We start from the raw sequence: 16,002 nt of genomic DNA on the forward strand, positions 1-16,002 counted from the left end.
TGGCTTCTACTTATAGCTTACATTGCTTATTTTATCCAGGCACATAAGGCTATAGTAGGATCAGCCAGTGTAGAATTAAATTCTTTTCCAGCTCAAGCTTTGTTTATTGTATTGTTTACCAAAAACATGCCATTGAAGACATTGCTTTCAGCAGTGAGTGTCTGGGTTTCTACAGCTTTCCTTTACAATTTTCCAGTGCTGATGCTGTTTAAAAAACCTACTAGCTAGATAGAAGACAAAGAGGAAAAGGAGGCTGAGAAAATGTAAAAAGCTTTTGTAAAAAATAACTTCCCTGTCAAAAGCCTTTTTAACTGAGGATGCTTCTACACAGGCCCGTAAAATGTGGAAAAAACCAGGATAAAAAAGGGAGGGTGGCTAAATGACACTTAAGGAAAATGTGTGCTGATTTTGATTAACAGCTGAAAAATACGTGTTTAAAACGTGCACTTAAAACCCAATATTATATATGATCCAACACATCTTGGAAATTCAATTAAAAATAAATAAAGTAAACTTCTGCCCATTCTCCCCCGTCCATCCTGTGGATTTGTAAAATCTGCTACAAGCAAAGGTGTCAGGGCAGCTGGGGAATATTAACTGGGAATGACAGGTCTATGTCAGGTCCTGCAGTTTTTTGCCCACTTACTTGTCCCGCATTGCCCTGAGGGTGTAATTGCCTGTAATAGTAAAATAGGTTTTATCCAATGAGTGAGCTCTGTGTTTTGTATAACAGGGTCCTTCAGTTCGCAACAAAACTTGGAAAATGGAACGAAATTGCAGGAGAAAATTCTGCTGGCCATTTCTAACCCAATTTGGGTAGTTCCACATATATAGTTTTTATATAATCTTTATTAGAAGACCTTCTAACTTACACAATATAATCAAATCAATGTTCAAAATATGTATAGAGGAACATAGCTGTCATGATTTCATGAGAAATTCTATTTTGAAGATTTCATTTTCATAGGACACTATATTCTTTACATTCACTTGGCAGGATTTTAATACATATTATGGCTAAAAGAAATGAACCTTCTTTTACTACTACTACAAAGTAGGGCCAAACTTCACACAAGATATAATGTGATGGAGTCAAATGTAACTTCCCTATAACGTTTTATAAGAAATGAAAAAAGGTTGTAGAAGGCCACAGTATTATTAAGGGTAAAATTGTGGTAAACATCTAGGATTTTTTTCAGCTTAAACCTTCTTCACACAGTTGGTTATGTGTGTGTCTACCACCTCAACACAAAAGGTGGATTTTGGTGGCATATGCCAGCTCTGCCTACATCACCCATGGACCTGCCAGCTCCCATCAAACAATGCCAGAATGGCTCCATGGGTGATGTAGGGTGGAGCCAGTGTTGTTGTTGTTTGTTTGTTCAGTCACTTCCGACTCTTCGTGACCTCATGGACCAGCCCAGCCATGCCGCCAAAATCCACCTTTTGTGATGAGGCTTTCTGTGTTTCCATTAGAAGCAACTGGGGCAAGCTGTGTGGTCCAGGCTTCCCCCCATTGGATCACCCATAATTGGAGCTGGGCAATGCGGGGTGTGGGGTACCGGGTTCCTCAAGCTTCCCAACAACATAAGGCAATTCCAGTGGCCGTGTGGCAAGGTCGGTATGTGCCTTCAAGTTGTCTGTTGGCTTATAGTGATCACTTGAATTTCACAAGATTTTCTTAGCTAACAAATACTCAGAGATGGTTTTGCAACTTCCCTCCTCTCAAATATAGTTCACAATACTTGACATTCATTGCCAAACTTCCATCCAAACTTTAAAAATCAGGCAGGAGTTATTACCTTTAGACTACTTTGGATTTGTTATATGGAGAAAGAATATTGCTTCTATAGAGAGTAAAGCAGCCAAATTGGGATTTGAGGGATTTGGGCAAAACAGTGGTTTAGGTTTAAACCCCTTTACTCTTCTCCTTGTTCTCCTCTTGGTATGTGAGCCTCCTGTGAATACTTTTTTAGAAAAGCATACAGGAAATTTGACACACAGGTTTAACATGCTGCATTGTTTCTCTTGTATGTAATTTCATTGTGTATGAAAAGCTTAGAGATAGGCTGAGCAACTATTGAAGTTAACCTGATCTTCCAGGATATGTTTCACATTCCAAATCCTTTAAGACATACCTCATCTGGGGACCACACATTAAACACTCTGATAGTCTTTTGTGAGCAATATGCATAACACCTTGTGGATAGAATCACTCCTGTGTATTCAATTTAGTAGCTATAGTAGTTAATACAGGTCCAGCATATGTAATTTTGGCATCTGCTTGTCCAGTTACAATGGGTATGTGTCCATTTTTTCAGCCTGAAGCTTTGGATAGAATCCTTGTATTGATGGAACCCATGTTGAAACAGATGGTACAGATGGGGAAAATTGATCCCGACATACCATACAATTACTCATGTCTTATCTAGATTAATTTCTATCTGGATTCAGGTTTAATTATAAGGCAGAAATTTCCTGGGCCACAGTGGTGGTGAAGAGTGTATTTGCCCAGATTATATATTCACTTAAGAGGAAATACTATGTTTATGAATGCTTATAAACTATATGAATCAAAAAAGTTAGAGTGGTGTACACCAGTAATAAAACTGCTGAAAACTGCTAGACATTTGGTTGAGCATTCTGTTGTTGTGCATGCCAATATGCAGTCATCTACACAATTAAATGCATTCAGCACAAGGTTCATATAACGCAATCTGCATGATGCCACATGTGAAGGTTTAAGATACATAATTCTGATGTGGGATCTCTTTTCATTAATATCCATAATATGCCAATATCCAAAGCAGTAAGATCCCCATGCGGGTAGGTTCCTGGCCCATCGTGCTTACTTGAAACTATGGATATGATAGAACAACATTAAATAGCATGACTACCAGTCTGGCATACCATAGAATTGTGTTGGAGGAACTAGAGATTCTTATATAGGTATCCCTTCTAGGAATTTGCTAGGTCCTCCAACACATATCTATGGGACCTTCCACAGAAACCATACCATAGAATCACCTAGAGAACCTAAAAAATTCCTAGAGATAGCATTTACCCCAGACACAGGTAAAGTGAAACCACGAATATGGATTAGTGGTTAGAGGAGTCTTGCTGTATACAAACTGACAGACAGTATTTATGTAATCAATGAAATACAATTAGAATTTAACTAAACTGGGAGTTTTTTTCATAAATAAATATGATTTCAGCATCTATTATTATATTTATTATGTTTATTTATACCCCACTTTTTCTCTCCACAAGGAGACTCAAAGCGGTTAAACTAAACATTTTTAATTATGTCAAATTCCTGAGAGAAGGACATTTCACATAGTAGTAGGTGCCCAAATTTCTACAATGGCCACTTCCAAACAATTGCAGAGTAGATCTTGGTCCATATAGTACTATGAAGAGGGCACCTCCAGATAACCTTAAGGAATGAATGAGTCTATAATGAGCCTATAATGTCAAAGATGGTATCTCAGAGACAGCTATGGCTATTGTTCCAAATGCGTCCATCCTGCTAATCTCTGATCTGACCACAACAATGCCTCCTTTGCTTGCATCTCATTTGATTTCCAATGACGCACTGACCACTGTAGCCAGAAGTGACTTGGCATAATTACAGAAATCACAGCATTCCCTTGTTAAGGCAGCTTCAATGGTGTTGGCTTCCACCTGCAGAATCTTGTTGGGCTTGGGGCTGGTCTATTTAAAGACTGTTATCCCTTATGAATTTGCTCAGGTTTTAAGATCAGGGGAAATGTTTTCCACCACCATCAAAGGCATGTCTTTTGGAAATTCAAGAGAGGGCTTTCTTTGTAATTATTCCCAGGTTATGGAATCCCTTGCCAAAGTCGACTCTCTGTTGTCTTTCCATTTCATTCACTGATGCTTTTACCCTTTAAGCTGGATCATTATCAAAGAAGTGTTGCTGTTTCTTTCACTGGTTTGTTTTTGTTGTGTTTTAGCCTATATTTATGTTTTGCAATATTTATTTTGAATGGAATTCTATAATTGCTAGCCCATTGACTGTTTTTTTCTGGCAAAATTGCAGAATGTAAATCAAAACAGTTATGGATATAACTGAAAAAATTAATCATTGCAGAAAATAATATTTCACATGTACCAGTTTTTGTATAGTATTTGAACCATGATAGTCATGAATACACGACACGTGACAGCTTTCTCTTTATAAAATTTTGAATCTGAGGAACTACTCAAGAATCACTATAGTTATATTTCACTGCTGCTTATGTATATACAGGCATTATTGTATGTGAGAGCTGTTTATAGCTTGATTTTCCACTATGTTTTGCTTTTATCCTTTTATGACTAATCTAGGATCACAATAAAGATGGTTGCTCAATGTTTTTATATCTTTATCTTTGGGATTTTTTAATAAAAAATTAATCGGCCAAAATCTTTAGATCTATTAGTTTTAAAGACATCTCTAGACTTGGTTAGTATAGTCAAAGAAATTCTGAAAATATTTGTATTTTCTCAAAATATAATTTCCGGACAGAGTATTAAAAATGTTATGTCACTGGATTTGATACTAGCCAAATCTTTTTCTTAAACATTATTTCCCCTAGCTCCCAAATTCATATCTTTTAGACAATTTCTGATAAAAAACTGAGGGAAAGTTACATTTTAACAACTATTATGTATGCAAAGGTTTGAATCTTTAAACTCTTTCCATTACTTCACAATGGTCAAATTCATTTAAAGGCTTACATTCAATTGTTACATCCAACTAGAGTGGCCCAAGGAATCAATGCCATTTGTATAAGTATTGACTTGCCATTCATCAATTGATTCAATGGGTCTACTCCAGTTAGAACTATCAATTTGATTTTAGGCTATAATATTTTGATTGATAATGGCTTGAATCCCAAAATGGAAATCAATAAGCTTAAACTAATATATACTCAAATGACCCAACATGACTAGTGTAAGAATCATAAGTACCGATTTTAAAAAGCACATCTATCAAATTATCAAATGATAAAAACGTATAGATTTCAAATTGGATGAAAAGAGATCAAGGTCATCTACCCCCAATGCATCATACCAATCACTAGCAAAAACAGTCTAAGTATGCTTTTTTATCATGTCATAAGCGACTTGTAAACGTACTGCAAGTGAGAGAATTGGCCATCTACAGAGACGTTTCCCAGGGGATGCCCAGTGGCTTCTCTCATGTCCCCGCAAGCTAGAGCTGACAGAACAGGGGCTCACTCCATAGGAGATTCCACCTGAGCATTAGGAAGAGCTTCCTCACTGCCCCGGAGTGTGGTGGAGGCTCGTTCTTTGGAGGCTTTCAAGCAGAGGCTGGATGGCCATCTGCCAGGGGTGCTTTGAATGATATTTTCCTGCTTCTTGCAGGGGGTTGGACTGAATGGCCTGTGAGGTCTCTTCCAACTCTACGATTCTATGAACTGACAAGCTTCAGGTCAGCAGTTCAGCCAGCACAAGGGTTTAACCCATTGCGCCACCGCAAGTATGCGGAAACAGATAAACAAGGCCACTGAAATTTCAATTAAAAGATCTTTAAACCAGATATATATTGAAAAAGAAACAAATATAAACAATTTCTAAACTGGGGAGCGAGTGGCTTTATTATTCTGTTGCAACAAAAACAAGCAAAAAGTCTTAAAGGCTGACAAAATTCATTTGGCACTGCCTTTTCTGAACCACAGAGTGTTGTCTCAATTGCTGTTCATTATATACAAGCCTGAATGGATAATGTAGGTGAATGGAATAGGGATTATATGATTGAATCAGTGTGGTCAGAGGGAAAAAGATATAATGCAAAAACAAGAAATTAATATCCAACATGAACCCTTAAGAAACAACAGAATGAAAGATGTGTGGATATTTTACAACCAACTATTTTTGCAGGAGCGTGAATGAACCCCTAAGAGATTTCACTCCTCTTTCCTTCTAACTTGTGTTCAGAGAAACACAATGCAGTACCTTCACGGTTGCCAGAGAGACACAGCCAAGGCAGGTCAATCATGTTTTGTTATCTAATCCTACCTTCCCATCACTTCTGTTTAGGTCAAGTCTTTGATGAATGTGAAAAACTTTGATCTTTTCTCTATAAACAAGAGCTACCCACAGTGGTGGCTGAAGGTCACACTGTTAGTGGGACGATGAATCTTTTCTGGGTTTTAGTCCAATGGTTAAAGGAACTGTTCACGGTGCTGAACCTATAGGTCCTTTAAACATTTGGACTACAAAGCTGGAAGTAGACCTGTCAGCTGCCACTGCTACCCATATATCTTCACTATTTCAGCATTTATCACAGCACAGTTGTTCCACTTTTACTTTATGGCACTTTTGCACTGATCTGTCCCCTTGGAGGATGATCATTAGTTGTTCAGCAGGAATATCTATAAATCTTTCATGGGTACTGATGGACTTCTTCCATAATATACTCCCTGGGTTCCTCTTGATTGTTATCCATACTTAATTGTTTTAATCTCTGGCAGTGAAACTGGCCAGTTTGATTTCTTAGTCACTTTCTCTTTCCTAAAAACAAACCCGTGAGCAATTCAAAGTCTGGCTTTGACCTAGAAATCTGTCTATAGCATAGGTCTGGGTTTTCTGACAGACTACATTTTCCATGTGAGTTTGCTGAGTACCTGATATCAGAAGAGCTTCTTCTTTCATTCCTACTACCTTCCCCTTTTTGTATATTTTAATTAATGTTGTAATTGTTCAAATTTGTAAGCTTTCTTGAGTCCTGGTTATGGGGGTAAAGGGCATGAAAGCCGGTGTGGTGCAGTTGTTTGAACATTGGACTCTGGCGAACAGGGGCTGAATTCCTGCTTGGCCACAAAACCCACTGTGTGACCCTGGGCAAACTGCACTCAGCCACAGAGGAAGGCAATGGCAAACCTCTTCTAAACAAGTCTTGCCAATCCCATAATAGAGCAAGATGCCTTAGGGCATCATAGATTGGAAATGACTTGAAGACAAACAGCAGCAGCAACAGCCACAGGTGGTGGTAATTGCCTTTACCCAGCAGGCCCCAAAAAAGCAAAGGCAGTTGGTGAATATCTCTTCCAGGGCTCAAGGATGCCACAGGATTCAAGAACAGGTTAAGAACCAAAATATAGACAATTCAGTATTGTTTGGGACAAAAAAAGAAGGATCAAAACTAGAGTTTAGGGTGAGGAACTTGGAAATCAAACTTAGGTGTGGTTCTTTGTCTGTAAATCAAACTAGATTAGCATTAACAGGAAGTGCAGAAATTACTAGAAATTGTGTTTTCAGACATAAAATAATTTAGAGCCAGATTAGAGATGGCATTAGTCATGTATTTAGTTCTTGTGCAGTTAACAATTAACCATTCCAGCCTGAGACCATTCATACTTGAGGAAAATGGTCTTGACTATTCCTTTACTCATGTGAGTCTTCTTCGACCAGCAACAGTTTTACTGGGCAATGGTGACTATAGACTGCTATATTAGGAAGCACAGCGATTTCACTCCACATTTTAGCCCAAACTTTAACAGTACTACCCATTCAAGATGTTGAATCTATTTTCAGGACATTTGAAATTTCCATTATGCTTGATCTAAAACTCAGAGCATCCCAATGATATGGAATCCCAATGATATGGAATCCACCATTTGGTTTGCTTCCTAGTAACTATAAAAAAATTATCAAAATTTGACACTAAGACAGACCTGGAAAAACATCTCCATGTAAAATGTGTTGTCTACCACTGAGTTATGCTTGACCACTCTTACCATGCCCAACCATCTCCTCTGCAACCAAAGATCACTGAAGTGGTTGATTATATTTAGTCCTTGGTTCTAAAGTTGGGACATTGCAATTTTTAATCAAATAGAAAAATAACCCTGCATGGCTGATATTATGGTTTTCATAGAATCTACCATAAAAAGCATCTGTACATATGAACATTCCTAAGAATTCCTTTTAACAGTACTATGCCCAGTTATGGTACTATGATTCTATTTTAACTGTCATAGAACTGTTCTACAGAATTCTGAGATCTGTAGTTTTGGGAGGGCTCTTTAGAATTCTCAGTAAGTGAGGTCTAGGTTCTGATCAAATGTAAGCATTCTATATGAAGGATCCATGGCAGTTTAATGGTAAACGTAATACTTTAATAGTGTAGTATGAAAGTGCCTCAGATGTCTACATTCAAGGCATGGATTGTTGGATGAGAGGGCAACAAGCAGTGTTGAATGAGTGGTGGCCCTCCAGTGAACCCTTAGATGTATATAGAAAAGATGTTCTAAATAGCCACTATTCTGGATGGATCCTAGCATGCGAGTCCAGTGTTAAGAGCAGTGGAAAGTAATAGTAAGCCAGTTTTTAGTCCCCACTTAGCCATGAAACTCACTCAGATCCCTTCTCCACTGCCACATAAATTCCAAATTATCTGCTTTGAACTGTATTATATGGCAGTGTAGACTCATATAACCCAGTTCAAAGCAGATAATGTGGATTGTCTGCCTTGATAATCTGGATTATAAGGCAGTGTAGAAGGGGCCTAAGTGACCTAGAAATAATCAGTATCTCTCTCATCCCACCTCACAAGATAAAAGTTCAAAGAAGAGCCCTATGTGATTTCTTTGAATTCATTGGCAAAAAGATGAGATGATATGTAATAAATAAATCATATTCCAATAAAAATATGAAGGAAATTGAAGTCACCATGCTCTTGTCACCAATATATTTGAGTGCCATCCTTTGGGGGTCACCATGACATAGTGTATCATTATTTTTGGACCAGAAGAATAGCATAAATGCAAGTTGATCTTCTGTCACTGTCAACTCATAATTGAGATTGCTGCATTCAAATGAGATGCAAGATGCCAGCATAACTTTCAACTGCTTGCCCAGCCAGCTTCTGTATGTGGTTTTCTTTCTTTGCTTCAAAAACCACAAAATGTATAGGGCTGGCTCAGAAAAAGAAACACAAATGAAAGTATAGTATCCCTTAGTTAACAAAGCCTATGAGAGTAAAAATACTTTTTATAAAGGCTTTTTTTGCCACCCACTCCCCTTTTCTTCCTTATCTTCTGTCTTGCTGGAAGGTTTTCTAGTCGCTTTGGCGCTGGAGGATTGTGAGAGGAGGCAGGAGAAACGTTCAGTATCAGATTGCAACAACATTTCTTCAGTAAACAACACAGTAACAAGGCTTGAGTTGCATTTTGCTCTAGCCAGTTCTACAGTACTTGCCTATCACCTATAGCAAGCAAGATAAATAGCTGCTGCTTCCAGAATGCCTTCCAGAAAGAAGGCAAGCTAGAGAAAAAGGGGAGAGCAAATAAGCCTGCATCGCCAGATACACCAGTCATGTCAAAAATCATATGTCTAGAGTTTAGGCACCAAAATGTGAACCATAAGAAAAGAACAAGCTTTTGAAAGAAAACATATCCCTGGATGCATTTCGTGGGCAGGTGGAGAGCTTTCCATTGACCTTTTGTTTACTTATGCTAAATTTTTCTGATCTGAAAATATTGAGCTGCTCTTTTTTGTGGTGTAAGAACCCATCACGATTTCTTCCATGTTGTACAGTGGGCCCTTGTTATCCACTGGGATTTGATTTCAGAATCTCCATATATACTAAAATCTGTGAATGATCAAGTCCCATTATATATAATGGAGTGTAAAAATGGTGTCCCTGAAATAAAATGGCAAAATCAATGTTTGCTAATTTTGGTGGTGATGGACAGGGGAGGGGGTAATTTCAAATTGCGGATGGCAGAATCTGTGAATATGAAGGGCAAACTGTATCTGCCTCATGTACCAAATTTTTGTTAATATTGTTGTAGTTATTACATTTCATTAGAACTTGCATTTTCTCCAATAATATCCAGAAACATATGTACTTCATTAACGGAGGTATTTGCAGACTACAACAGAATTGATTGACTGCTTCAAATGGTAGATTAGGAAGTCACACTTGATTGTGTGGTTGTGTACATGAGTAAAACAGGGAGTGCAATACACAATTGATAGGCCATATCTGTCTTTGCCTGTGTTCTGATTTCTATGAAGAAAATATACTTGTTTAAAACAGAAAATTATACTCCAGTAAGCACAATTCACCACTGAAACAAGGTTAATTTCCTCCTTGTTTTAATCTGTCTGATTTTAATGAAAATACATTTCTCAAAATTGAAACCAGAAATGAATTTCTGTCACATTAATGAAGGGAACGTTGCTGCCTACAGAGGGGTTACCCGGGGCAAACAATGGTCCCTGCAAAAGGTACCCACCCCTGGAGCAAAATATTTCTGGTAAACAGAAAAGTAGCGCAGCAGCAGGAAGCAGGCTGACTTTTTCAATAATCAGCTTTTTTCCCCTACTTACGGTGCATTTTTGTGATCAAAGATGACATCTCCCACTGATGGCCTGGTGTTATCCTTTCCATCACCAAATCTTTCTAGTGCGTATGTTGCATATAGACAGCAGGCCTGAACAGAAACAGATCCGATGCAGCAAAAAAAGTCCTAAGTCTCAGTTAAGTTTTAAAACTGTAGAAGCAGTTTTCTTTTGTAGAAGAACATTTCCCTCAAGTCAGACATTAGAGGGCCTTTCACACAACAGTCAACTCTCCTCATCTTCTGTGGTTAGGTACAGGACTCCAACAAAAGTGGGAAAACCACAAATTAAACAAAAACATTTAATTTTAATTACCAAGAGAACACCTCTCTTGGTAATTCTAGGGGGGACATCTATGCTGTCGAATGGCTCAATGCTATAGAATCATAGGAATTACAGTTTTAACAACATATTTAGCCTTCTCTGCCAAAGAGTGCTAGTTCCTCATCAGACTACAACTCCCATGATTCCATAGCGTTAAGCCATGGCAGTTCATGTGGTGTCAAACTGCATTAATTCTATAGAGCAGTGGTTCTCAACCTGTGGGTCCCCAGATTTTTTGGCCTACAGCTCCCAGAAATCCCAGCCAGTTTACCAGCTGTTAGGATTTCTGGGAGCTGAAGGCCAAAACATCTGGTGACCCATAGGGTGAGAATCACTGCTATAGAGTAAATGCACCTTAGGTCCTCTAATGCAACTCTCTGGTCAGCATCTACTGGAGGTTGTACTAGAAGACCTAGGTATTTCTAGAGAGTCCATATTAATCAAATCCATGAAAAATGAAATCTGTAAAAGTTAAACCCACAAATGTTTCCACAACTATGTTACAGAACTATCATTCTACTTTTTTATTTATTTATTTATTTATTTTTCAAACTTATATGCCACCACTCCCCTAGGGCTCGGGGCGGCTCACAAGAACCGGCTAAAACAACAATTTAAAAACATCTTAAAAACATCTTTAAAACATCTTTAACAAAACATCTTAAAAACATCCTAAAAGCACCTTTTAAAACATCAATAACAGAACTCAAAAGCCTGCCAGAATAGATGTGTCTTACATGCCCTGCGGAAGGCCGACAAGTCCCGCAAGGCACGAACTTCAGGTGGCAAGGTGTTCCAGAGAGATGGCGCCACTACTGAAAAGGCTCTGCGTCTAGTTGCCATTAGACGCAAGGTCTTAAAACTGGGGACCTCCAACAGGTCTTGGTCCTCAGAACAGAGGGATCTCTGGGGTTTGTAGGGAGCTAGGCGATCCCTCAGGTACATCGGCCCTAGATCATGCAAGGCCTTAAAGGTAAGTACCATCACTTTGAAAGTGATCCGGTGCTCAATTGGTAACCAGTGCAGCTGCCGTAAGATTGGTGTTATGTGGCATCTCATTGGGACACCCGCAAGGAGCCGGGCCGCTGCATTTTGCACCAATTTGAGCTTCCGGATCACCGAGACAGGTAGGCCAGTGTAAAGGGCATTACAGTAGTCCAGTCTCGAGATGACCGTAGCCTGGATCACTTTAACTGAAATCCTATGAAATTTTTAGGTTGTAGTTTGGCAAGGCACTAGAGGTCTCATGCTGAGGATAAGGAATACTCCTCACTAAACTGCAAATCCCAAGATTCCCTAGAATCACTGAAAGTGGGACATAGCACTTTAATCATGTAATTTGAAAGGATGCTAGAGATCTTCAACCAGAAACCTACACCTGTCCCTCAAGCTATATACTCTGTTGGCAGAATTGCCATCCAAGAAATGAAATAGATATGAAGATTTGTCAGTGGCAAAGGGCTTGGTAGTAGGCTGTTTTAGACACAAAGCTGAGTCCTCACATTTTTGTAAGGTAAAGGGGGAGAAATCATACCTCGTCTACCCCCAAGAAGGGGGGAAATGCAAAATTCCTCTCCTGCACTTTTATGCTGTTATTTTCAGACAAATTTCTTCCCCCTGGATCTAGGCTACATTTTAAATGCAAGTCTTTATTAATGGGAGACTTTCAGAATTTATCAAAATGGCTTTTTTCCATTAAAGTTTCTGTAACTTAGTATAATTTAGAGAACTAAGCATGATAATGGGATACAGCTCAGAGTTTGGTTTTAAAGTAGAATTAAATAGGACATTAGGATGTGCCTGTTAAAAAGATGGGTTGCTGTAATAACTAAAGTGCTGAATGTAAGAATCATGTGGAAAAAGTCAAAACTGCAATGACTTGATTGATCTGGGTACAAGAAGAAGAAGAAGAAGAGGAAGAAGAAGGGGAGGAGAAGGAGGGGGGAATCATTCCAGTTATAAGACTTCATTTATAATTTTATTAGTGAAAAATGAAATATCCATGCTCATTTTTTGTCGTTAGTTTTTCTTTCTCCTGTTCAGTATATGAAAACATTTTGTCACTTCTTACTCTGCAGGAAACTCCATTATTTCAGCTTAATCATTCTCCATCTGTCTTTGTTTTACGGAAGTCCATTCAGCATCATTTGCTGATCTCATCATGACAAGTAGGATGTCTCAAGACGTTCTGCTGCCTGAAGGACTACAGCAATTGAACACTCACCCCAATATCAGGTGCAGAATACTTATAGCCAACAATGTTATTATTATGGAATATGAGGCAGAAAATTCCACAACTGCATCTTACTCTCTCTGGCAGGAAAAAAATACAATAACAAATTAAATAACCATCCATTTGCTGCCCTTTCCTTTCATCTCCAAAGCCATTTTCTCAGATGGTAACTCCATTCTGCCTAACAGTAAAGCTGGTCATCAAAATTTCCTAACCTCCAGATTGCATTTCTAAGGAAGCAAATACAGTTAGCCCTCTCCATTCACTGGGTCTAGGACCATGAAAGCTGAAAAATTAAATAAAAATATTTTTATCTGAGATAATATCTTTTTAGGAATCTCTAGTCCCTCCAATGCAACTCTGTGTTCAACTTCCATCTGAGCTGACCATGGAAACTCACCAGAAGACAAAATGCCTAAAGAAAGATACGATCTATAAATCTCTTGGTCTCCCAGTGCAACTTCTGGTGGAAGTGGACCATAGAGTGGTGCTGGAGACCTAGAGATTCCTGGGATAACATGTTAATTAAATCTGCAAATAATCAAATTCACAAAGTCGAATTTGCAAACGTGCTATCTGAGACTTTTGTCCAATTGCATCACTGCTAGTTCATGTTTTTCTCTTTTGTAATAACACTAAATTTTAGTAAGTTATGAGGTGCAGAGGCTGATTGTGGGACTACTGTATATGTAATGCCATATAGGGGGACATAGAATAATACACATTTATTAGAATCAGCATGCCCTGTAATTCTGTGTGCAGTTATCAGGAAGGAAACCCCATGGAACTCAGTAGTGCTATCATTTCACTGCATGTGTTTGGCTTGTTAAAAAACGCACCAAGCTTTAACAATGGAACTACAGCCCACTAAAATGCACCATTTAGCTTTTAATTAGAAATGAACAAAAAACACTTTGCAAAATGTTCCTATTTAAATAATTAGTGTGCAATTGTTCTGTCAAAGGAAAGACAGCTCCTATTGCCACTTGATTCTTTTACTTTCTCTGATCTCCTTCAGGTTAATGTGCCACCAAAAATGGTAAAACTTGAAATTCTTGTTATCACTTCATTTACTTTCTAAAGAAAACAAATTTTCTGGAGTTTTGGCTCTGCCTTTCACTAACCTACTTAGCTATTTCCCATGCACTGTCCTGCATGTTTTGTTAGAGCAAGAGATGCTATTCTGACACACCCATGACTTCAGACCTTGCATTTGTGTACTTATTTTATTTTGTTCAATCATACTTACAGTCCCAATTGAGGCTTTGAGTCCCATTCTAGAGAGAAAGTGATAAGCACTAGGAGCTTTCAGCATCAGAGGTTTCAACTCAAAACATCCACATACTTTCAAAATGATAAATATTGGTTCTCCTAGAGGTGAGAGTTCAAAACTAATTGACTGAATTTCTAGAGATGTGTGGTCACATCAGTAACCATATATTCAACCATATATTGAACCACACAACCAATCAAGTATCAAATAATGTAAGTGTCGACTTCGTATGCATGAGGAGTGTGTGTACCTAAATAGCACCGTTTGTGCCATTAGGCTTTGTGATGGAGAACAGACCTGCAGAGAAAGGTTCCTCCAGTATTTGGAAAAATTTAGACCAAGATGCTAAAAGTTGGTCCCCTCTTTGATTAACTCCCATCCCTTTTCTGGTCTATAGTATCTTTATTCTTAATCAGCTGAAAAAAGGGGGTAAGGACATCATTATCATATTTTATTTGTTACACAATCAAAACACATCACCATAAAATACATACCATAAAATACATAAATTAAAACATATCATCACAAAATACATTTATTGAAATACATATAGTGCAAGGATTACAATTCAATACATATACATATACAGGCAGTCCCTGAGTTACAACATCTCACTTACAAATGACTAATAATTAAGAACAGGGATGAAGCAACAGGAAGAAATCTACCCCTAGGAAGGGAAATTCATTCCTGGAAGAGTTATCAGTGGGAGAAGGTGTCTCTATTGACACTTTTATCACAGATCCTTGTTTTCACAACAAGCCATTTTTTCAAAATCCAATTATCACAGGGACAGAAAATTAGGTGAAATCTTCTGCACAGACAGCAAAACAAACACCGCAAGGGTGTTCGCCTTCCCTATACTATCTAAAGCTAATAAATATAGATTTTGGCTGGAGTTACATTTCAAAAATGTATCTGTTCTGACTTGCATCCAAATTTGACTTAAGAACAAACCTACAGAATCTATCTTGTTCATAACTTGGGAACTGCCTGTATTGATATGCAAATAGAATGTAAATTTAAAATCCCCCATTCAAAATTGACTGTGGTTAGGCTTGCCAGAAGGGATATGTCTTCAGTCCTGTCCTGACTGCTGACAGATCATTTAGCTGTTGAATCTCTTCCAACAGGTCATTCCACTGTCTAGAGGCAGCTGATGAAAAAGTCCTCTGGGTGACAGTTGCCAGTTGAGTTCTGGCTGGTTGGAGTAAGCATCCCGCAGATGACCTAAGTGTATGGGGTGGATGATACATGAGAACGCAATCCTGTAGGTAACTTGGATGCAAACCTGGTAGCGCTTTAAAGGTTATAACCAGCACTTTGTCCAGAAACTAAGTGGCAACCAGTGAAGTGACTGTAGTATAGGTGTAATATGCTCACTCCTAGATGTTTCCGTAGCCAATCCAGCTGCCATGATTCGAACTAATTGGAGTTTCTGAACATAACGTATTCATCTGCTGATTTATAGCTATAGATGCAAATTGAAAAACATTATCAGTAATTTGAGTTTCAGTACCAGTAGACCTGTCTGTGTGGTTAGTCATCAGGTGTTGCCAGTTGATGGACATCTTTTTCATTGTTCTTTTACTTTAAACTGAGGGGTTGGACAAGACCTTCAAACAGAGAATGCCTTCAGAGGTCTATCTTTCATACACCTCTGGTCATGATACTATATCTTCACTTACTCAATCCCTCTGGGTCCTATCTATATAGACTTGAAAGAGAGAGGGGGAGATGAACAGCCATTTATCCTTGGTCCTATTACTGACTAAGAGCTTTCTCATAA

The sequence above is a fragment of the Anolis carolinensis genome, chromosome 3 (genome assembly GCF_035594765.1).
Source record: "Anolis carolinensis isolate JA03-04 chromosome 3, rAnoCar3.1.pri, whole genome shotgun sequence".
Taxonomy (NCBI): domain Eukaryota; kingdom Metazoa; phylum Chordata; class Lepidosauria; order Squamata; family Dactyloidae; genus Anolis; species Anolis carolinensis.